Genomic DNA, 24108 nt, shown 5'->3' on the forward strand with positions numbered 1-24108 from the left:
TTATTCCAAATTATTTTTGATATGTAAATTATTAGAGAAGTTTTTATACCAGGTTTTTTTTTTTTAACCTTGTGTATTATGACAGAGGTAATTATAAAAATCTGTGTTAAAATCTTAATTGGGGGTAAATATCCACACTTGTATATATGATGAAATTGTGCATAATAATTTGTCCAAGGCAAATCTCCAAAGTAATTCAGATTTAACTCTTTAATAGTAGACCCAGTTGTGCTCAAATTTTTATACATTATTGTGGATATATCTTGTCTTTCTGTGCATGATGGTAATTTGTATAATCTATCATTTTTCCTCTTTAAGCAAATTTTTGCTTTTAAAAATTTCAAACCAGACATAAAGATGTGATAGGATAAGACATTTTCTTTTCTAAAAACAACCTCCTCTAAAGAGAATGAACTAATTAAGGTGTTTATAATAGCAGTGTTTCCCAGGTGGAAATTTATGCTTTAAATTAAGAAATTGATTTTTTCTCAAGGGCACATGTTTCCTTGTAATTCCTTCCTACAGTTTGTGTTAAAACTACTTGTCACTGTAATTAGATTCTAAACTCTCTGGGAGTTGGATCCATTTTAAAATTCATCTTTGTGTTCCTTTAATATTTTGCCCAGGATTGTGTATGTGGTTGGCACTTAATAAAGGCTTAGATCTGTAAGTAGGTGAATATGGTTTTTAATTATATTTCAGAATGAGTACACATGGGATTAAAATTATCTCCCTTTTAATGTATTGAAAGCCTGTGAAACACAGTTCACAAGTTGTAATATTTAAAATGTGACTTGCTTCCAAGGATTTGCTCCTCATTCTGTCCCTTCTGAGTTTCATGAGAACAGTGTGGGACTTGGTTTCAGGACCAATGTTCAGTTTTCTTTTCTTTAAAAATGGGAGTAGTACCTATTTGGGTGGCTGTAGGAAGGATTGAATGATATCATGTATGGGAAAAAACTTTTTGGAAACTAGGCTATGTGAATGATTAATGTCAGAGGACAGAATATTCCGAAGAAATGTTAACTAACCATACTTGTATTTCAATGAGATACAAAGTGATTTAAATATTGTATTAAAAATAATAATTGGGTGCACTTGGGTTACTCAGTTGGCTCAGGTCATGATCTCAGGGTCGTGGAATGGAGCCCCGAGTTGGGCTCCGTGCTCAACACTAAGTCTGCTTGAGATTCTCTCTCTTCTTCTCCCTCTGCCCCTCCTTATTCCCTACCCCTCACTCCCACATGCTCTCTCCCTGTCTCTCAAATAAATAAATAGATATCTTTGAGAGAAAAAAAAGAAAGAAGGAATGTTTGAACCACTTTTTTAAAAAAAAAGATTTTATTTATTTTTTGACAGAGATCACAAGTAGGCAGAGAGGCAGGCAGAGAGAGAGGGGAAGCAGGCTCTCCCCTGAAGAGAGAGCCGAATGCAAGACTCAGTCCCAGGACCCTGAGATCATGACCTGAGCCGAAGGCAGAGGCTTAACCCACTGAGTCACACAGGCACCCCTTGAACCACTTTTTTAAAAAAGATTTTATGTATTTATTAGAGAGAAAGAGAGAGCGCATGACCAGGGAGAGAGGCAGAGGAAGAGAGAGAAGCAGACTTCCTGTTGAGTTCAGAGCCCCACATGGGCCTCAGTCCCAGGACCCCAAGATCATGACCTGAGCCGAAGTCGGATCCTTAACCAACTGAGCCACCCAGGCACCCCAGGCCACTTTTTTTTTTTTTTTAAAGATTTTATTTATTTATTTGACACAGAGAGAGCACAAGAAGGCAGAGAGGCAGGCAAAGAGAGAGGAAGGGAAGCAGGCTCTCCGCTGAGCAGAGAGCCCGATGTGGGACTCAATCCCAGGACCCTGAGATCATGACCTGAGCTGAAGGCAGCGGCTTAACCCACTGAGCCACCCAGGCGCCCCCCAGGCCACTTTTTTAAAAGACAGTGATCTGGTAAGGAGCGCCAGGGTGGCTCAGTCAGTTAAGAGGCTGCCTTCGGCTCAGGTCATGGTCTTGGGGTCCTGGGATCAAACCCGGCATTGGTTTCCCTGCTCAGCAGGAAGCCTGCCTCTCCTTTTGAAGAGGAACATAAGAGGAAGCCAGTCTTCCTCTCATGTTCCCTCTTTCACTGTCTCTCTCTCTCTGTCAAATAAATAAATAAAATCTTTAAAAAAAATTTTTTTTTTAAAGACAGTGATCTGGTAACTCAGAGCCAAACTTATAAGACACTGGCAGTTTCAAACCTTTCTATGCAAAATCAAAATTTTTCTTTTAGAAGATATCAGATTGGTAACTGAAGCATTTCTTTATCATGTGGCATTACATAGGGATGGGCAGAAGTCAGTCTTAAAGATTAAATCAAATATAGATTTCAGGTGGTCGGTAACTGAGAATGTTGTGCATTAGTATCATCAGAATTTGCTCCATAGGGGCGCCTGGGTGGCTCAGTGGTTTAAGCCGCTGCCTTCGGCTCAGGTCATGATCTCAGGGTCCTGGGATCGAGTCCCGTATCGGGCTCACTGCTCGGCAGGGAACCTGCTTCCTCTCACTCTCTCTGCCTGCCTCTCTGCCTACTTGTGATCTCTCTCTGTCAAATAAATAAATAAAACCTTTAAAAAAAAAAAAGAATTTGCTCCATAATTCTTTTCACTTATGGGATTGTCTGTTATTCAAGATTCGCTTAGCATCAAGAAGAAGGTTATGCTTTTTTCCCCTTAAATAAGAAAATATTACTGGGTTACCTAGTGGCCTCAAACATATATTTCTTCAGAAGAAATCATCTGGATATTGAAGGATTAAGTGATTAAGAGATTAAGTGATTTTATTTATTATATATATATTATATATAATATATACACACACATACATGTACACTTAATATGTATATTCTACATATATATGTATGCATATTCTACATAGATAAATACACTTAATGTAATAACTTTAATATACTTAACTATATATACTAAATTTTTATCTTCATATAATATAGTATATATAAGATATATATTATGTATACTACATAAGCACATACAAGTATATGTATGTATATGATAGAAAATTTTAGAAATTACTTTTTTTTTTTTAAGATTTTATTTATTTATTTGACAGAGAGAGATCACAAGTAGACAGAGAGGCAGGCAGAGAGAGAGAGAGGGAAGCAGGCTCCCTGCTGAGCAGAGAGCCCGATGTGGGACTCGATCCCAGGACCCTGAGATCATGACCTGAGCCGAAGGCAGCGGCTTAACCCACTGAGCCACCCAGGCGCCCCAGAAATTACTTTTTAAGTATGAGTGATTTTTTTTTTTTGAGATTTTATTTATTTATTTGACAGAAAGAGATCACAAGTAGGCAGAGAGGCAGGCAGAGAGAGAGGAGGAAGCAGGTTCCCGGAGGAGCAGAGAGCCTGATGCGGGGCTCGATCCCAGGACCCTGGGATCATGACCTGAGCTGAAGGCAGAGGCTTTAACCCACTGAGCCACCCAGGCGGCCCTAGAAATTACTTTTATCACATTTATTTAGTCTACACAATAAAATTCACATGCCTCAAAGGCATTATTTTCATGGATGATATTTTTAAGTTAATTCTAATAATTTGAGAGTAGCAAAGATTTCAACATTTAGACATAAGCAATAAAAATCATCAGCCTTAATATGCTGCCTTACTGCTTAAAAAAAAAAAATTGTTTTTACCCTTCTCAACCTTCATATGCCTGTGTGTAGATGTGTGTTCTTGGTGGTTGTTATAGAAGGAAACAAGGTTTTGTGAAATGAAGTTTTGGTCAGTAAAGCTTTGTCAATATATTATGGTCTAAAGAAAGTGATTACTTTATCCAAATGCTCTAGGCATTCTCAATTCTTATAGCTTGTAAGTTGTGCTAATGTGGCCTGTGGTTGGCCAATTTATCTGTATCATCCTTTAGAAAAGCTATAGGAATAACTTTTATAGGAATTTTTTTTATTTGTTTCTACAGAGGGAAAAAAAAAAACCAGTATATGGTATGTTTTTTAAATTCTATTTTTAAAAAATCCCAATATTCAGAATCTGTCTAGCAACTAGTAAATGAAAAAACAAAACCATGGTTGGGGCGCATGGAAGCAGGGAGCCTGCTTCCCCCTTTCTCTCTCTGCCTGCCTCTCTGCCTACTTGTGATCTCTGTCTGTCAAATAAATAAATAAAATCTTTAAAACAAACAAACAAACCATGGTTTATGAGCTTTCCTAACTCTGAAAGCAGATATGTTAATATTTAGAATATTTACTCTAGTTATTTTTCCTTATTTCTTTGATTTATTTATTTTTTTAAGCTTTGATTTTTTTTTCAAGATTTGATTTGTTTATTTGACAGAGACAGAGTGAGAGAGAGAGAGAACACAAGCAGGGGGAGTGGCAGGCAGAGGGAGAAGCAGGCTCCCCTCTGAGCAGGGAGCCCAAAGTGGGGCTCAATCCCAGGACCCTGGGATCATGACCTGAGCCACCCAGGTGCCTCTCCTTAATTCTTTTAGGGTTTTTTCCCCCAGTTTTATTGCAATAAAGTTGACATTGAGCGTTGTGTGAGTTTAAAGTATAGAGCATAATGACCCCCATATATTGTGAAATAACTACCACAGTAAATTTAGTTAACACTCATCATCTCGTATGGAAACAAACAAACAAACAAACAAAAATTATTTTTCTTTATGTTGAGAACTTTTAGGATTTACTCTCTTAGCAACTTTCAAATATACCATATAGTAGTGTTAATTATAGTCACCATATACATTATGTCCCCGGTACTTATTTATAAAAGTTTGTACCTTTTACCAGCTTTCCCAATTTTTATCCTTTCTATAACTTTTATCCTTTCTGTAACTACCAAGACTTTGTGCTCTTTAGCAAGTTCTGAATCTCAATAAGAGGGGATAAAAATTTGAGAATAAAAATAGTAAAATCTATTATATAACTGTCAGAAGTCAAGGAATAATATGCATGTTTATATTTAACTCTGAAAAGGTGGTAATACCACAAAATGGTAACAATTTGCCTCTGGGACAGTCTGGGAGAGGGCAGTGGAAGACTTAGTTTTTTTGCTTTTTTGTTTTCCTTTTCAACATATATTAAATATATATATATAAATGAGTCTTGTTGGAAGTTATTTTCTACTCATGGATTTATAGTATCCTGGTAGCAAGAAAAGAGAAAAACACTTTTTTCTTGGTACTAAAGAAAACTGTATTATGAAATATTTTGGACATACACAAAAGCAGAATGAATGATCATGAACCCCATATACCCATCACCCAATGTCAGTAATTATCAAATCACAATTATTTCCTCTATACTTCTATCCACTGCTCCCTAATTGTTTTGAAGCAAATCATAGCCATATTTCATGTGTACGCATTTCAGTATATATCTTGAAAAGGTAAAATTCTCCTGCCTTAACACACACATGAAATGAGTAATTCCTTAATACCAGTTATTTACTAGTGTTCACATTTAACTTGTTGTCTTATACATTTTATACAGTCTATTTGAATCAGGATCCAAACATTGCAATTGGTTAACAAGCCTCTGAAGTCTCTTTTTTTAAAAAGATTTATTTGAGACAGCTAGAGTACACATATGTGCATACACGTATGTGGGGGGAGGGGTAGAGAGAATCTTCCGGCAGACTCCCCACTAAGTATGGAGCACAGCACGGGGCTCAATCTCATGACTCTGAGATCATGACCCGAGTCAAAACCAAGAGTCCAACCTTCAACTGACTGAGACACCCAGGTGCCCATCAGAAGTCTCTTTTTAATATATCTCTTTTCTCTTGCAATTTTATTGTTGAAGAGACCAGGTGCTTTGTCCTGCTCAGTATCCCACTATAAATTCTGTCATTTAATGTGTTCATCTGTTCTTTGTATTTCCTGTAAATTAGTAGTTAGATCTAGGCTTGATCAGATTCGTATTTGATGTTTTTGACAGGGTCGTTTCATAGGTGGTGGTGCGCATTTCTATCAGGAAGTGATGTTTAATGATTTTTCTTTTGGTGACATGATCTGCTATCGCTGAACATTGCTACCACTCTTCCTGCCAGTATCTCTCCACTCACTTTGGTTATCTGAAGCTCCCTTCTCTAAGTAGATTCCTTAGGAAGGGCTCAGGGAGAGAATAGTCCCTGATTCCTTAACAACTTCATAACTGTTTGTCTATGTTCTTTGTATTTGAAAATCAGTTTGGTTGGATATAAAAGCTTTACCTCATGTTAAGTGTCTTAAATATATCTCTATTGTCTTCGGGCGTAAAATATCATATGGTCTGATAGAAACCTTATTTTCTTGCTTTTGTAAGTGACTTGGTGTAGCCAAAGTTTTTCTTTTTTTGAAGGCCAGTACTTTATCAATAGACTGTGTCTCAGTGTTGGCCTCCTGACCCAGTTTCCCCAGGAATACGCTGTGTCTTTTTTTTTTTTTTTAAGCTTTGTGTGTGTGTGTATGTGTGTAATCTCTACACCCAACGTAGGGCTTGAACCCACAATCTCAAGCTCAAGAGTCCCATGCTCTTCTGACTGAGCCAGCCAGCACCCCTTAACACATTATTTTTTGTGTTTTAGTCTCTCCAGTCTTCATTTTTGAAATGATTATTTTCATTTACTTCTGATCTTTCCTGGGGTTTTTTTTTCTTCTCTTTTTAAATCTTTTTCAAATCACTTTACTTCAAATTTTTCTCACAAATTTTCTCTTACAGTTTTTAGCATTTTCTTTTAGCTCATTCTGAAATATGATGGCTATAGTTTTAATTTCTTTTGTGTGTATTTTTTTTCTTCTGTGCCTTCATTGCCCAAAGAGACATTATTCTTCTCTTGTTCTCTTATTAAAAAAAAAATTGGGGGTGCCCTTGTGGCTCAGTTGATTAAGCATCTGCACTCGGCTTGGGTCATGATCCCAGGTCCTGGGATCAAGCCCCGCATCAGGCTTCCTGCTCTGTAGGGAGCCTGCTTCTCCCTTTCCTCTGCCTGCTGCTTTGTCTGCTTATATACTCTCTCTGTCAAATAAATAAATAAAATCTTCTAAAAAAATTTAAAAACAATTTTTTAAAATAGGATTCAATTGTGATCCTTTTACTTTGCTAATGTTTTAGTGAAATGAGTTAGAAGCAGCCCAGGACAGCTTTTCTAGCTTCTGTTCCGAACTGTTCAGGGTCTAGGACTTTACACTTGTCAGTTCCTGAGTTAGCATGCCTCAGTCTCATGGATGTTGGCAGAAAACATGAGACTCCTGTGTCAAAGACAAAGGACTGTTATAGTAAAAGCAATAGCTGACGTGTCAGCATGTTGTCTATTTGAGCTGGTTCCCTTCGTCCCCCGAGTTCCACGGGGGAGATGCGAAGAGACCATCGTGTATGTATGCCTTCACATTGGGGTGGCCTGTGTTGTAAGAGAAGAACTGAGATCGGGGGGAGTTGCAACTTTTCGAGGAGGTGGAAACAAGACTGTAATTTGGAGGTGGAGATGGGAGAGACATTACTTCAGCCCTGAAGCTTGCTTGCTACAAAAAAAACCCTGAGAAAATGACCCCGGGTAAATAGCGGTTAGGACTTTGCATCCTGGTTTATCTAGCAAGAATGTGTTTGGATTCTCTGGGCCTGTGGCAGGTTACCTCCTCTAACCGCTCCCCCCCCCTTTTTAAGTAGGCTCCACACCCAGCATGGGGCCCAACATAGAGCTTGAACTCAGGACCCTGAGATCAGGACCTGGGCTGAGATCAAGAGTCAGACACCTGGGGCGCCTGGGTGGCTCAGTCCGTTGATTGTCTGCCTTCAGCTCAGGTTGTGATCCTGAGTCCTGGGACTGAGTCCCACATCGGGCTCCCTTCTCTGCGAGGACTCTGTTTCTCTTCTGCCTCTTTCTCTCTTTCTCTCGTGAATAAATAAATAAAATCTTGGGGGGAAAAAAGGGTCAGACACTTACCTGACTGAGCCACCCAGGCACCCCTTCTCCATCAGCTTTAAACTTTGCTGTTTGTATGATGTTATTAAAATAAAATAAGGGCTTGAACTTTGAGATTTTTCTACTCTGCTCACCCATGAGCTTTTTTTTTTTTTTTAATATTTTATTTATTTGACAGAGAGAAATCACAACTAGGCAGAGAGGCAGGCAGAGAGAGAGGAGGAAGCAGGCTCCCCCCGGAGCAGAGAGCCCGATGTGGGGCTCGATCCCAGGACCCTGGGATCATGACCTGAGCCGAAGGCAGAGGCTTTAACCCACTGAGCCACCCAGGCGCCCCCATATTGATTATTATTGCTGTTGTCCCTACTCAGAGTAGCTGAGTAGCCAGGAGCTCCTGGCTGGCTCAGTACGTAGAGTATCCAGCTCAGGTTTGTGAGTTCAAGCCCCACATCAGGGGTAGAGCTTACTTAAAAACAAACAAACAAAAAATGTCACCTCAGTGTGGGACTTTTTCCTGGGAGGATGCTTTGGTTCTTTTGGGGCCCCAGACCACTTCAGCATTCTCAGACCTTCCTGTAGACTCTTCCTACTCAACTGTGTATTGGAGATGACGAAGTATGCCCCTGTTTCTGCTACTGTCCTCATCCTCCTCCACTCTTGCCAATTTTAGGGCTTTCGGGTTCTCGGTGCCTCCTAAAGTGCCTTTGACTTTTCCACTTCCTTTCACATTCTCCCTGACACCACGAGGGTCTTATTTTTCCATTTTGATATTTGTGGCTCTATCTTATCCCTTGTAGATGTTAGCTGAGGGTTTTTGGTTTTGTCATTGTCCTTTCCGATAGGTGGCGATGGGACAATTTCAACACTAGGCTGCTGACTCTGCCTCTTCTTCACACAGTTTGCCTGGGTACTTTTGGAACTGTTTGAATTTTTTTTCCTTGTATTACTTAGAAAAAAATAACTTAATTAAAAGAAGATACTGGAGGGGTGCCTGGGTGGCTCAGTCGTTAATTGTCTACCTTCAGCTAGGGTCATGATCCCAGGGTCCTGGGTTCTAGCCCCACATCAGGCTAACTGCTCGGCGGGAAGCATGATTCTCCCTCTCCCACTCCCCCTCTTGCTGTGTCTCTCTCTGTCAATAAATAAAAATCTTAAAAAAAAAGAAGATACTGGACTAGGAGCCAAAGTTTTAGTTCCCTTCCACCACTTAAAGGAAACGAAAAGATGGTGCTGATAAATTCAAGTGCTATAGGAAACAAATGAAGCAGAGAAGGGAGATGGGGGGGGAGCTCATGCTGCAAAAAAATTTTTTTAAGATTTTATTTATTTATTCGTTTATTTGAGAGAGAGCGAGAGAGCGCATGCGAATGAGGGGAAGGGCAGGGAATCCTGAGCAGACTCCACACTGATGGCGGAGCCAGACCCAGGACTCCATCTCACCTGAGACCGCGATCCAAGCTGAAAGTTAAGAGTCGGATGCTTACCTGACTACACCACCAGGGGCCCCTCATGCTTCCGACAAAGGCCTGAAAGGGTGAGGGGTGGCCCCAGTGGCCATCAGTGGGGAACGCGCGGCAGACAAAGAAGAGCCAGTGCCGAGCTCCGAGCGGGTTGTGCCCCGATGTCTAAGGAACGGTGAGGAGGCCGTGGCGGCTGGAGCAGAAGACGAGGAAAAGACAGGAGATACGGTCAGAAAGACATGGGGCGGGTTGTGGGGGCCGGCAGAGAAGGAGGGGATCTTGAAAGCGGCTGCAAGGACTGGGCTTCTGGTGAGATGGGAGAATAATCTGACAGCATTAGGGTCATTCTGCAGCTGGATGAGAAGGGCCTGTAAGGGCAAGAGCGAAAGCAGGAAGGTCACTTAAGAGACTTTTAAAAATAGCCCATAGGGCAGATCCAGGTGTGTCTAATTCCAAAGCCAGTTCTCCGTCCATTACACCTTGTGTACTAAAGCAGTCATAAGGGAGACTATACTTACGATGTATGGGTAGTTATTTTCTCCTCAAAACCACTCTATTGCAAACAAGCCATAAAAATATCCTTTCAAAACAAAACCAAAAATCCTCTCAAGACCCACCAACTACAGTGTTGGGTCTATAATATTTCCATTAGAAACTACTCCCCCCAAACAAGATAACTGACTTGCTTTAGTGATAGCATTGAGAAATTCATACCGGCTCTTACAACTCCTATGTTGCTCTTTATAATTAGAAAATAACCATTAGGTTGTAGACATAATCTTGAGATAGTGATATTTTTCCAGGAAAAGAGTGTAGCAGAAACTGTCAGTTGTTTGGCGAAACTATTTTTCTCTTACTTCCTTATTATTAGTCCCCTACTTTTGCCGGAGGTGGCAATTCGCCCAGGTGAAGACAAAACAACACAAAATTGTACTTCCCAAACTTCCTTACAGCTAGGAGTTCATGTGATACCATCCCGGGCAGAGAGAGGTAAGTGGGTTTTCAGGTAAGGCCTTCAGGAGGGAAAGATTTGGGGGGCTTGGACTTTTGGTCTTTGCCTTTTCTCTTTTCTTCTCCTTCCTTCCTGGAACTTGAATGTGGGGGTTAGAACCAGAGTAGTCATCAGCATGAGGGAAAGCCTGAGGGAAATCTGAGAAACTATGGCCCTCACAACTTTGAGCCACAGAATCGACAAAGCAAAGGCTAACATCCAAACTCTTGTGTTAAATCTGTTTGAGCTTTCCTGTTTCTTGTTTAAGCCTCAGTCACTTACTCACATGTGCCAGAACACAGTTCTCAATTCAACAGCGGCACCCAGCCCATCATGAAACATGCTTCGGAAAGAAGTAACATTTCTGAATTTCCACAAGCTACAAGTGCCTGTGATGTTAAACATGTACACTGAGGCCTGTATTTTACTTCTTGAAAAACGCTCACTTTTTTCCAAAAAGAAAAACATCCCCTGCATTTGTCTATTAGGGAAGAAATGCAAAATGGGGAATCAACATTATAAAGAAAAACAATGGAGCCCTTCTCAAATACTTTTGTTCATCCTAATTTTTTTTCTTTTTTTTTAAGTAATCTCTATGCCCAGTGTGGGGCTTGAACTCAAGGTCAAGAGTCGTGTGCCTTACCAACAGAGCCAGTCAGGGACCCTGTTCATCCTGAATTACTAACAAAAAGAAGCATGGTATACTTTATTATGAAAATAAGCTACCCTGTGGCACTCAGATGGGCTGAGTAAACTACAGTGTCCTTTTGCCAACCCTAAACGTTATATTCTTGAAAACTATGCCAAAAGAAAGTGTGGCTGAGGGACTGAAATACTTCATGAGAAAGATGGAGACAGGAACCAAAATAGGCCAAGAGGAAGCCAAACAAAGTACACTTCTAAAAATGTTCACCATTATAAAACAGCCCACTAAATAAGGGTTGTATCGATGGCATTATGGATATATATATGTAATGAATAATGAGTACCATACTATTCATTCTGTTATTTTCCTTGCTCATCAAGAAATTTTCAGACGTTCTTTCTCCTATATTTTTGATAGGATCTTGTAAGTTTGATTTGCTCTCTAGGGAGTAGAGAGAAATTGTATTTTGCCTCAGCATTTCTTTCTTTCACAAGGAGACCGTGAACTAGCATCTCCAGATCAGATGGGCAAGTGCACTAGACAAGAAGACTCTCCAGGGCCTATCATCACTTCTGGAATCACTTGGGAAGTACATGTGTGATAAAAAGAGGAAAGGAGGAAAGTTTAAAAACAGCAAATAATAAGAATCTTTTGTTTGTGTAACACTGTAGTTTTCAATGTATTACATATCGTATCATTGGGGATTCCCATCCAACCTGTGAGGGCAGGTAGAGTATCCTTTCCATTTTGCAAAGGAAGGAATTAAATATCCCAGGCAAAGGCTATACTGTTAAAAAAAAAAAAAAAAAGCTATATTGTGCAACTATTTAATGATAAAAGCAGGCTCAGAGTCCTCTGCTGGTTCAACTGCTCCCAACTCCCCCTACAATTTACAGAATGTTACCTTCGAGACATAATCAGTTTATGTTCTAAGTAGACTCAGAAACCAAACAGTAGTTTCTTTCAAGGAAAGCACAGGATTTTTTTGGTCCTTAGAATAGATCCTACTCAGGATATTTGACTGGCCTAGTTGGAAGAGCATGAGACTCTTGATCTCAAGGTTGTGAGTTGGAGCCCCATGTTGGGTGTAGAGATTACTTTTAAAAATAAAATTAAGGGGACAGATGCTGGCAAGGATGCGGAGAAAGGGGAACCCTCCTATACTTTGGGAATGCAAGCTGGTGCAAACACTCTGGAAAACAACATGGAGGTTCCTCAAAAAGTTGAAAAGAGAGCTACCTTATGACCCAGCAATTGCACTACTGGGTATTTACCCTAAAGATACAAACGTAGTGATCCGAAGGGGCACGTGCACCCAAATGTCCAAATGTTTATAGCAGCAATATCCACAATAGCCAAACAATGGAAAGAACCTAGATGTCCATCAACGGATGGATAAAGAAGATGTTGTGTGTGTGTGTATATATATATATATATATATATATATATATATATATGTATATGTATATATGTATATGTATATATATATGTATATATATGTATATGTATATACGTATATATATATACACACACACACAATGGAATACTATGCAGCCATCAAAAGAAATGAAATCTTGCCATTTGCACTGCACAATCTGCAGGGTTCCTGACTCAGGCCAACCTCTTTCCTGACCAGGAATGCCTCCTGGCCCAGGCCTCTACCCACCACCTCTTCTTCTCCCCCAGATTTTATATTTAGTGATTCCGTTTCGCTGTGATTATTGACATCTGGGGCATGTCTTGCCCTCTACTGACTGTTGGACTTTGCCTGTGGCTTCCTTCAGCTGCCACGCTCCCTCTCCGTCCCGTCTTTACAGCCTCCTGAGGTGGGATACTGCCACTTTTATGCAGTTATCCACGACTCGGACTCTCAAGGAATATGTTGGGCCTGGGGATAGAACCCTAGCCAGGGATAGGGACACAGGCTTTAAAATTACTTGATATTTGACTATAAATTAAGTATTCTGATTAGTAAGGGCAGACTGCGGGGGTGGGGGGGAGCCAGGTGCTCCCAGTGGTGACAATAAAGTGTTGTCTTTAAAAAAAAAAAAAAAAAAAAAACGTGGATGGAACTAGAGGGTATTATGCTTAGCGAAATAAGTCAATCGGAAAAAGACAATATCATATGATCTCCCTGATATGAGGAAGTGGAGATGCAACGTAGGGGGTTTGGGGGGTAGGAAAAGAATAAGTGAAACAAGATGGGATCAGGAGGGAGACAAACCATAAGAGACTCCTAATCTCACAAAACAAACTGAGGGTTGCTGGGGGGGGGGAGGGAGAGGGTGGTGGGGTTATGGACATTGGGGAGGGTATGTGCTATGGTGAGTGCTGTGAAGTGTGTAAACCTGGCGATTCACAGAACTGTACTCCTGGAGCTAATAACAAATTATATGTTTATAAAAGATAAAAATTAAAAGAGAAAAAAATAAATAAAATAATAAAGTAAAAATAAATAAATAAATAAAATTAAGGGGGTCCTGGATGGTTCAGTCATTAAGCATCCGCCTTTGGTTCAGGTCATGATCCCAGAGTCCTGGGATCGAGTCCCGCATCTTGCTCCCTGCTCCACGGGAAGCCTGCTTCTCCCTCTCTCACTCCCTCTGCTGTGGTCCCTCTCTCGTTGTGTCTCTCTCTGTCAAATAAATAAATGAAATCTAAATTTAAAAAAAAAAGAATAGGGATGCGTGGGTGGCTCAGTTGGTTAAGTATCTACCTTTGGCTCAGGTCCTGATCCCAGGGTCCTAAGATGGAGCCCACATCGGGCTCTCTGCTCAGCAGGGAGCCTGCTTCCTCCTCTCTCTCTGCCTGCCTCTCTGCCTACTTGTGATCTCTGTCTGTCAAATAAATAAATCTTAAAAAAAAAAAAAGAATGTGGTTGCGAAGCAAGTGGGACAGAGAATGAAGAGCCACGTGTTCTAAGTCAAGGTGGCTGCACATATTGTCAAACCTGTTGTTAAACCCACTTTACAACTGGGCAGCATAGAGGCAGAGTAAACCAGAGCTCTGAGCTCCGTCCACCCCTGCTCCTGCCCCTCAGAGATTTGGGCAAAGAGTGAAGGGATGCTTTTGCTGTCATGGTGTCATTCCAGGTCATCGTGCTTTAATGTGACCCAGGCAGGGGGGAGGGCAGATATAAGGTAATGAGGTGAGAGAATGTGTGAATAGGAGTAAGATTCTTTGTGTAGAAGACATGCAGGGCTTCCGAAGAACATGCTTCCTTCGCTGTGGAGGTGTGTTTGGTTTTATGCTCTGGAAGGAAGCCAGCATGGAGTGGAGGTCTCACTGGCCCCCTAGGATCCAGAGCTTATCACTCCTCAAGAGGTGGGGTGGGAGAAGCAAGCAAAGCTTCAGCTTCCCTTTCCTTTTTGCAGAGCCAGCAGAACTGGGATTAAGGGCTCAGGAGAAGATGCTGATTTTCAGTAGAAGCCCAAGGATGCAACATTTGCAAGACAGAAGAAAGAAGGGGGTAAGGGTTGCATTATTTTTGTTGGGAGTATTGGTTACCCCTGGTAGTGGTAACGGAAGGTGTAGTAGGGAAGAAGGGACAGAAAATAGGGAGAGGTTAAAGGAGGGACTTTGGGAAATAAGGGAGAGGAGAACTGAAGGAGAACCAGCATTTATGGATCCAAAAGAGTAGAGTTTAAGGCCTAATTTTCCATTGCCCGCTCTCCTTTACTTGGGAAAGAACCTCTTAAACATTGTCAGGGGCTCTCTCTGTGTGTTTTCCCAGTAAGGAGGTAAACTATAGACACTTGCCAGAATTCCTCAGGTAAGCCTAATTTAGTTCTTTCTCCCCATCCCGCCCCCTCTACACACACACCTTCCCTTTGAGAGGAAATAATGATATGGTGGAATTTTCAGGACATGAGACTTAGAGACCAATCAAAGGAGTAATCAGTTGCTCTGCCTTGTCTGTACAGAATATAGTACATAATGTTTCGCTTTTACCACCTGGTTTCCACTGCAGTAAGATCGGCTCATCTTCAAGTGTACACATACACACATACACACACTCACACCATTTTCAGAGGGTGGACAGTTGGCCTCTGAGGAGAGAGACTTCTGCATCCGCTAGTGTTTGCTCTCCTGGAAAAGAACACTTGGCCACCGGAGTGGCCTGATGAGTCAGTAGTCCTGACTCATCCCCACCCTGAGGCTCCTTCTGGGGCAGGTTCCCTTCTGCTCTCCCAGCACCCCGTGAAGCAGCTTGCCAATACAGCTTTTAGACAAAGTTTTTTTCCACATAACTTTATAATTATGTACAATCTGAGAAAGGTCCTCCCAGAACCTGGGGTGATTTACTAGATAACAATAATTTATAGCCATAGTGGGCAAATCCCACATGTATCCCCAGAGGGAAGGAAAATGTTGATTGGAATGTTAAGGGACTTGTGCCCTAGAAAGAGTCAGCATGCGACTGTCCCTCCCTGCTCCAGGCTCATCTTTATTTATTTTTTTTTAAAGATTATTTATTTATTTATTTGACAGACAGAGATCACAAGTAGGCAGAGAGGCAGGCAGAGAGAGAGGAAAGGAAGCAGGCTCCCTGTCAAGCAGAGAGCCCGATGCGGGGCTTGATCCCAGGACCCCGGGATCATGACCTGAGCCGAAGGCAGAGGCTTTAACCCACTGAGCCACTGAGGCACCCCCAGGCTCATCTTTAAATGGCCATTCTGGCTCTTGCCACAATTCAACTGAGAGATGATGAGGACTTCGACTAGAAGTTGTCATGAGGGAGATAATGAGAAATATTTGGATTCTGGGCATATTTTAAAGATAACATTAGAAGGATTTTACTGTAGAGTGTGAAATAAATTGATGAGTATAAGGATAGAGTTTCTACCTTGAACAAGAAGAGAATGGAGTTAGCCCTGGATTAGAAAAGATTTGGGGGTGGGGTGCCTGGGTGGCTCAGTTGATTAAGCAACTGCCTTTGGCTCAGGTCATGATCCTGGAGTCCCAGGATCGAGTCCCGCACCAGGACTCCCTGCTCAGCGGGGAGTCTGCTTCTCTCTCTGACCCTCTGCTCTCTCATCCTCTCTTTCTCTCTCATTCTTTCTCTCTCAAATAAATAAATAAAATCTTAAAGAAAGAAAAAAAGAAAGAAAGAAAAGATTTGGGAAGAAATGGGTTTGGGGAGTTACCAAATGCTATTTGTGCCTTATCCCACCTTCCCCTGGCCTACTTCTGAGTTTACTTGCAGCTCGGCAAACAGTTCACCCTCATCCCTCTGCTTCCCTGCCTTGGGGACTCCTCCATTGCTGGGAGACTTGTTCAGCCAAACTGAAGGGCTGGGGAACTTTGCTTAGACTTTCTGGAGTAGCCTTCCGCATAAGTTAGCTTTCACTGCATAACCAACTATTATTTCTATTATTACAAGTATAATCAAAAGGTAGTGGCTTCAAACAACTATTATTTTTGCTCACGATTCTGTGGGTCAGCAGTTTGGTCTGGACTCTGCTGGGGGTCCCTTCTTTTTTTTTTTTTTTTTAAGATTTTATTTATTTGCCAGAGAGAGATCACAAGTATGCAGAGAGGTAGGCAGAGAGAGAGAGAGGAGGAAGCAGGCTCCCTGCCTAGCAGAGAGCCCGATGCGGGACTCGATCCCAGGACCCTGAGATCATGACCCGAGCTGAATGCAGAGGCCTAACCCACTGAGCCACCCAGGCACCCCCTGGGTGATCCTTCTGCTGGCCTTGCCCACATCAGTTAGTGGCTATAATCAACTGGCAGCTGGACTGTGCTGAATGGTTTGAGATAACCTCTGCTGGTACATGGTAGATGCTAGTTGTCAGCTGGTTGATTTAAGAGGCTTCAGATGGAAGGGCTCATCTACTCCCCCAGCCTTCTCATCCTCCCCTGGCATAGACTGGGGCTCTACAAGGCAGTCTCAGAGCTGAATCCTAAGGGGGGCAAAAGTAGAAGTCATAAAGCATCCTGGGACCTGGGGTCAGAAGTCCCACACTGTCACTTCTACCGCATTCTTTTAGTCAAAGCTAGTCACAATGCAGGGCCTGAATCAAAGGGTGAAGTGATAAATCCCACTTCTTATTGGAAGGGACATTAGGGTCCTCTTGCCTGTGCACATGGGAAGGGAGGAAACCTTAGCTGTCTTTGCACACAATCTCCCCATCTCCCCCACTCCCCAAGATAACCACTGTTCCAGCTCCCTGTTTCAGAGTCTGCTCTTTGGGGAACAGAAACTAAGATGGGCATGGGTAGGCATCAGAGCTCTAGTTTGGGTATGCAAACTGTGAGATGCTTATTGGAGAAAGCCAAAGAGAGATTTTGAATTAGCATTTGGATATATGAGTCTGGAATTCAGAACAGAGGTCTGGGCTAGAAATACTCAGTTTGGGAGTCATTGAAGTAGATATAAATATTGAAAGTCATAGACCTGGATAAAAGCATATAAAGAACATGTGTAAAGAGAAGAGGTCAGAAGACTGAGTCCTGAGCTACCAGTGATGAGTATTTAAGGAGAGGGTAAGGGGTCAGCCAAGGACGCTGAGAAGGAGTAGCCTTGGTGTCCTGAAGGCTGAGGAAAGAGTGTATCTGAGAGATAAACAGTGATGAGGGGAGCTTCCATATACTGTCTGTATAAAGTGACCTGGGCTCACTGATTCATTTATGTCAGCATTTTATATTGTTTTAAAAAAAACCACAGGCCTTAAATGCTGTTACTTAGACTGAGTTCCCAAACTGATGCTTAATATGTAATCGAATTTTAATTTCAACCTCCCCTAGAAATACAGTCTGAACCTGTTGGCCGGGAATATTTCAGTCCCTGTGGATGAGTCTGCCTCTTGGGCCCCTCCCTCCCCCAAAGAAGATGAAGTCATCTGCTTGATAAAACACCTTGGTTTCCTCCCTAAAGAGCACCCTCTCCTAATTCTATTCTTCTCCTAATAACTTTCTTGCCCCCACGCTCTTTCTAGAAAAACCTTCCATTTTGTGTAACTCCTTGGAGTGCCTCTCTATCTGCTTGATGGGATGCTGCCCAATTCATGAATCATTTAATAAAGCCAATTACATCTTCAAACTTACCTGATTGAATTTTATTACTTAACAACATCCATCTTCATTGTTTTTTTCTTCATTCACTTTTAAGAATTATTTTGCGGGGCGCCTGGGTGGCTCAGTCAGCTAAATGCCTGGCTTTGGCTCAAGTTATGATCTCGGGGTCCTGGGATCGAGCCCCATGGTTGTGCTCTCCCTGCTCAGCACCGAGTTTTCTTCTCCTTCTTCTTCTGCCCCTCCCCCTCTTCCTGCTCTCTCTCTCTCAAATAAATAAATAAAGTCTTTAAAAAAAAAAAATTATTTTGCAGCTTTGCGCAGTGGCAGTATCGTAGCCAATGAGGTTTATCCGAGGCGCAATTATTGCTAATTGAAAAAAATTATTTTGCAACTCAGAGACAGAGGTAAGCAGAACATGTGCCTTTGGGGCAGGTGTGTAAATCAAGATGGAGTCGAGAAGGAAGCCAAGGAGGGCAAAGGGCACATACGCAGCAGAGTACCCCTGTCCTGCATACAGGAATTACTGCCGGCTCTCCAAAGGAGCTAGAGGATCAGACCATTTTAAACGTCACACTTAAAAGGAAAGCAGCGTTGTATTTCTTGTTTACAGTTAGTTGGTGGTCAGGTATTACCAACTGTCTCCCCAAACCAATTCTGCTGTGCTATTCATACCTCACTTTATTATTATTTTTTAATTAATTTTTATTAAACACCAGAGCTAATGCCTTTCTTGGTCTGTTTGGGGACGGGATCAAACGCACAATGTTGGCGGTGTCAGAGTCACACTCTCTCCAACTGAGCTAACCAGCCAGCTATAGACCTCATTTTTAAAAAATATATAAGTATTTCACATTTTATTTTATTTTTAAAGATTTTATTTATTTATTTGACAGAGAGACACAGCAAGAGAGGAAACACAAGCAGGGGGTGTGAGAGAGGGAGAAGCAGGATTCCCATTGTGGGGCTTGATCCCAGGACCCTGGGATCATGACCTGAGCGGAAGGCAGATGCTTAACAACTGAGCCACCCAGGTGCCCTGCGGGCCTCAAGTGTTTTTGTCCTCTTCCCTCAGGAGTAATAATTTACCTTTCCCCCTCCGTGTCTTCCAGAACTTATTCTTGTCATGCATTCCAGATACAATAATGCTCTAATTTCCCGAATACTGCATCCTATGCCTAAAAGAAAAAGACCCTACCTTAAATCCTGGGTTCAGGGCACATTCAGAAAACATTTTCCATTGTCCGCAAACAATTACTAAGAAGCCTTCAGTACCTGTACTGTTAATGAATGAAACCTCCAAAAAGTTCCTTTGACAAGATGAGGCAATTTCCCCAGTCCCTCTTTCCGGTGGTTGCCAGATGGCTGGGGCTGCAGGGCTTCCCCACTTCGCCATCAGTTCCTGCAACCCCCTCCTAAATAAACCCTTGTTCCCAAATCCCTGTCTCAGGGCTGGTTTGGGGGAGAGCCCAAACAGCGTCCTTCTGAATATCTGAAATGTCTAGTAGCGCTGGGCCCGCACTTCCCCAGCCCACAGACAGTGGAGCCCAGAGCGACTGACCCTTCCAAGGACACCCGTGCCTCCATTTGGAGCAGCCTTCTCTGGGATCCACCGGGTAGCCATCTGGGTCTGCAATCCTGCACACCTAAGACACAGGTAGGGGGAAGTCTTTCTTTTTCACACTTTTTTAAAAAGATCTTTTTTTTTCTTTTTAATTACTTAAAAAAAATCTCTACACCCAATGTGGGGACTGAATTTACAAACTCAAGGTAGAGAGCTGAGTGCTCTACTGACTGAGCCAGCCAGGCGCCCCTCTTTTTCACATCTTAAAGCAGCAAGAGAATGCATTTTACAACTTCTGTTATTATTATTATTTTTATTTTTATCTTTATTTTTATTTTTTGAGAGACACAGAGAGAGAGAGCAAGAAAGTGTGCACGGTGTGGGTGGGTAGAGGGAGAGGAAGAGAGAGAATCTTCAGCAGGCTCTACAACCACAAGCCCAAGTTGGGCTCCATCTCATGACCCTGAGATCATGACCTGAGCCGAAAACAAGACGCTGAACCGTGGAACCACCTGGACACCACCCCCTCCCCCAACACACATTTTACGACTTCAAAACCACAGTATAATCTCTGCAATGCATGTAATTGAAAAAGCCAAACAGATAATTTAACAAAAAATATTTCCTTTCATAAGTGCCTCCTATTCTGTCCTTTTTTTCTCTTTCTAATTTCTTCTCTTCCCGCTTCTCTATTTTCTCAAGTTGGGGTTTCAAGAGTCTCATTTCAAGAACTAACTTGCTTTGCTTAATTTTTGTCCTCCGGGCTTTTGTTACCTCATTAGCTTGAGTGTTTTCAGGAGGACATTTAATGCTTCAACTGTAATTAGCAACGCTCTCCTGGAAGAAAACACATACCACTGTCATTTCTAAATTAATTCTAAGACCTTACCAAATTTGATTTCCACAAAAGAATGTGAAAATCATCTTCGATAATTCAGGCAGCAATTTCATCTGACAAATGTGAGCTTTGATTCTTTCAAACAAGAAGATGTGAAAGGCAAAACTGCTTTCATGTGAGAAATACAGACCCATGATTTAAGCTGTTTAATATCAATTACTCGTAAAAAATCCTCTTTCCCCAAGATGGCGCGGAAAGCTAAGAAGGAAGCCCCTGCCCCTCCCAAAGCCGAAGCCAAAGCAAAGGCTTTGAAGGCCAAGAAAGCGGTGTTGAAAGGCGTCACACACAAAAAAAAAGATCCGCACATCACCTACGTTCTGACGACGTAGGTCCAAATACCCTCAAAAGAGCGCCCCCAGGAGAAACAAGCTTGATCACTATGCCATAATCATGTTCCCCCTGACTACTGAGTCAGCCATGAAGAAAATAGAAGACAACAACACACTTGTGTTCATTGTGGATGTCAAGGCCAACAAGCACCAGATCAAACAGGCTGTGAAGAAGCTCTATGACATTGATGTAGCCAAGGTCAACACCTTAATCAGGCCTGATGGAGAGAAGAAGGCATACGTTCGACTGGCCCCTGACTATGATGCTTTGGATGTTGCCAACAAAATTGGAATCATCTAAACTGAGTCCAGCTGGCTAAATCTAAATACAATTTTTTCATGATAAAAAAAAATCCTCTTTCCCTACAGTTACTTCTAAATAGAATCTGAGACTTAGTATTACATTTCCAAGGCTGCTGGGTTTTTCCCTGATTTTAAGGCATGGTTAATTTTCCTGTTTCCTAGGTGTTTAAAATGAACGTTTCGCACTGACAGTGATAGGATAATAGGAGCCCAGTGTAGTCACCGCCACTCCCGAAGCCTGCTCATGGTCAAGTAATGCCAGGTTTGTACACCACGACTGAAAAAATAATGGGAGTTTCTCAGTAGAACTTCAACATGCACTTAGATAAGTGGTGATGTCTCCTTCAGAAGAATGGTTCTGAATATGTTCTGAGCCATGGGAGAGCAAAACATACTTAGAACCATCTTTCTGGATTGAAATTGCTTTCTGAGCTCAGGGTATATCTTTTCTTTTTTTAAGATTTATTGATTTATTTTTTTGAGAGAAAGAGAGGGAGAGTGGGGGATGGAGCAGAGGGAGAGAATCTCAAGCAGACTCCCCACTGAGCACGGAGCAGGCATGGGGCTCCATCCCATGACCCATGAGTTTAAGACCGGAGCCAAAGCTAAGAGTTGGTCGCTCAACCAACTGAGCCACCCAGATGCCCTCCAGGGTATATTCTTCTGAGTATCTCAATAGTGCCAAATATTTCTTCTTTGAGAACTGGTTACTTTTTTAAAAAACCGATCAAAAGAATTTGATAATAAGTCTAGTGAATAAGATGGGCGATCATAACGGTTGGCACTGACTTAGCAAAAAAAGCCTATGAGACAGGTGTTCCCGCCTTGCTCAGACGCTGCCTCTGAGACGAGTCCATTGTGCCCCAAGTGTTCCGGACACTGCAGCATCACTGGCAGCTACAGCTCCCTAGGGATGGTGACCGAGACCAATTGCCCAATTATTGTACCCCAACACCTACTATAGTGACTGGTACACAGCAGGTGTCCAATAAACACTGGTTGGATGAATTAATCAAAGCAACCGTTCACAGGGGTACTAACTTAAAGTACCTGAAATTCATTTAATGCATATATTTGCAATAGTTGTGGGGGGTTTTTTGTTTTGTCTGGGAGGGGAGGGGCCGAGGGAGAATCTTCAGCAGGCTCCACACCCAGCACAGGGCCACTATGCAGGCTCGATTTCACAACCCTGAGATCATGACCAGAGCCAAAACCAAGAGTCAGATGGCCAACCAACTGAGCCACTCAGGTGCCCCTAAAATAGTTGTTTTTCAAAATAGTTTCCATAATTTGTAAACCCAATAATAATCTGATAGTTTATAGGAAATGCCCCAAGCTATTCGGTCTAATTTTATTTATTTTGGCATAACACCCTCTTCTAGATATAGCCCATTTTATAAAATAAAATGCACTTTTTTTTTTCATTGACTGAAGAGTTTATTTATGTCATAGCCTTGGCATAGCCTTTTTTTTTCATATACCATTTTATTTATTTTTTCAGCGTAACAGTATTCATTGTTTTTGCACAACACCCAGTGCTCCATGCAAAACGTGCCCTCCCTATTACCCACCACCTGTTCCCCCAACCTCCCACCCCTGACCCTTCAAAACCCTCAGGTTGTTTTTCAGAGTCCATAGTCTCTTATGGTTCGCCTCCCCTTCCAATTTTTTTTTTTTTATAAACATATAATGTATTTTTATCCCCAGGGGTACAGGTCTGTGAATCACCAGGTTTACACACTTCACAGCACTCACGATAGCACATACCCTCCCCAATGTCCATAACCCCCTCCCCCTCTCCCAATCCCACCTCCCCCCAGCAAACCCCAGTTTGTTTTGTGAGATTAAGAGTCATTTATGGTTTGTCTCCCTCCCAATCCCATCTTGTTTCATTTATTCTTCTCCTATCCCCCTAACCCCCCATGTTGCTTCTCCATGTCCTCATATCAGGGAGATCATATGATAGTTGTCTTTCTCTGATTGACTTATTTCACTAAGCATGATACCCTCTAGTTCCATCCATGTCGTCACAAGTGGCAAGATTTCATTTCGTTTGATGGCTGCATAGTATTCCATTAAGTATATATACCACATCTTCTTTATCCATTCATCTGTTGATGGACATCTAGGTTCTTTCCATAGTTTGGCTATTGTAGACATTGCTGCTATAAACATTCGGGTACACGTGCCCCTTCGGATCACTATGTTTGTATCTTTAGGGTAAATACCCAGTAGTGCAATTGCTGGGTCATAGGGTAGTTCTATTTTCAACATTTTGAGGAACCTCCATGCTGTTTTCCAGAGTGGTTGCACCAGCTTGCATTCCCACCAACAGTGTAGGAGGGTTCCCCTTTCTCCGCATCCTCGCCAGCATCTGTCATTTCCTGACTTGTTAATTTTAGCCATTCTGACTGGTGTGAGGTGATATGTCATTGTGGTTTTGATTTGTATTTCCCTGATGCCGAGTGACGTGGAGCACTTTTTCATGTGTCTGTTGGCCATCTGGATGTCTTCTTTGCAGAAATGTCTGTTCATGTCCTCTGCCCATTTCTTGATTGGATTGTTTGTTCTTTGGGTGTTGAGTTTGCTAAGTTCCTTATAGATTTTGGATACTAGCCCTTTATCTGATATGTCGTTTGCAAATATCTTCTCCCATTCTGTCAGTTGTCTTTTGGTTTTGTTAACTGTTTCCTTTGCTGTGCAAAAGCTTTTGATCTTGATGAAATCCCAATAGTTCATTTTTGCCCTTGCTTCCCTTGCCTTTGCTGTTGTTCCTAGGAAGATGTTGCTGTGGCTGAGGTCGAAGAGGTTGCTGCCTGCGTTCTCCTCAAGGATTTTGAAGGATTCCTTTCTCACATTGAGGTCCTTCATCCATTTGGAGTCTATTTTCATGTGTGGTGTAAGGAAGTGGTCCAATTTCATTTTTCTGCATGTGGCTGTCCAATTTTCCAAGCACCATTTATTGAAGAGGCTGTCTTTTTT

General features: G+C 42.0%; 1 pseudogene; it reads left to right on the top strand.

Annotated features, from left to right (window-relative positions):
* Nucleotides 1-18344: 18344 nt before the first annotated feature.
* LOC123926232 lies at nucleotides 18345-18430 on the top strand (annotated as a pseudogene).
* Nucleotides 18431-24108: the final 5678 nt, after the last annotated feature.

Source organism: Meles meles, chromosome 15 (genome assembly GCF_922984935.1).
Source record: "Meles meles chromosome 15, mMelMel3.1 paternal haplotype, whole genome shotgun sequence".
In the NCBI taxonomy this organism is placed as follows: domain Eukaryota; kingdom Metazoa; phylum Chordata; class Mammalia; order Carnivora; family Mustelidae; genus Meles; species Meles meles.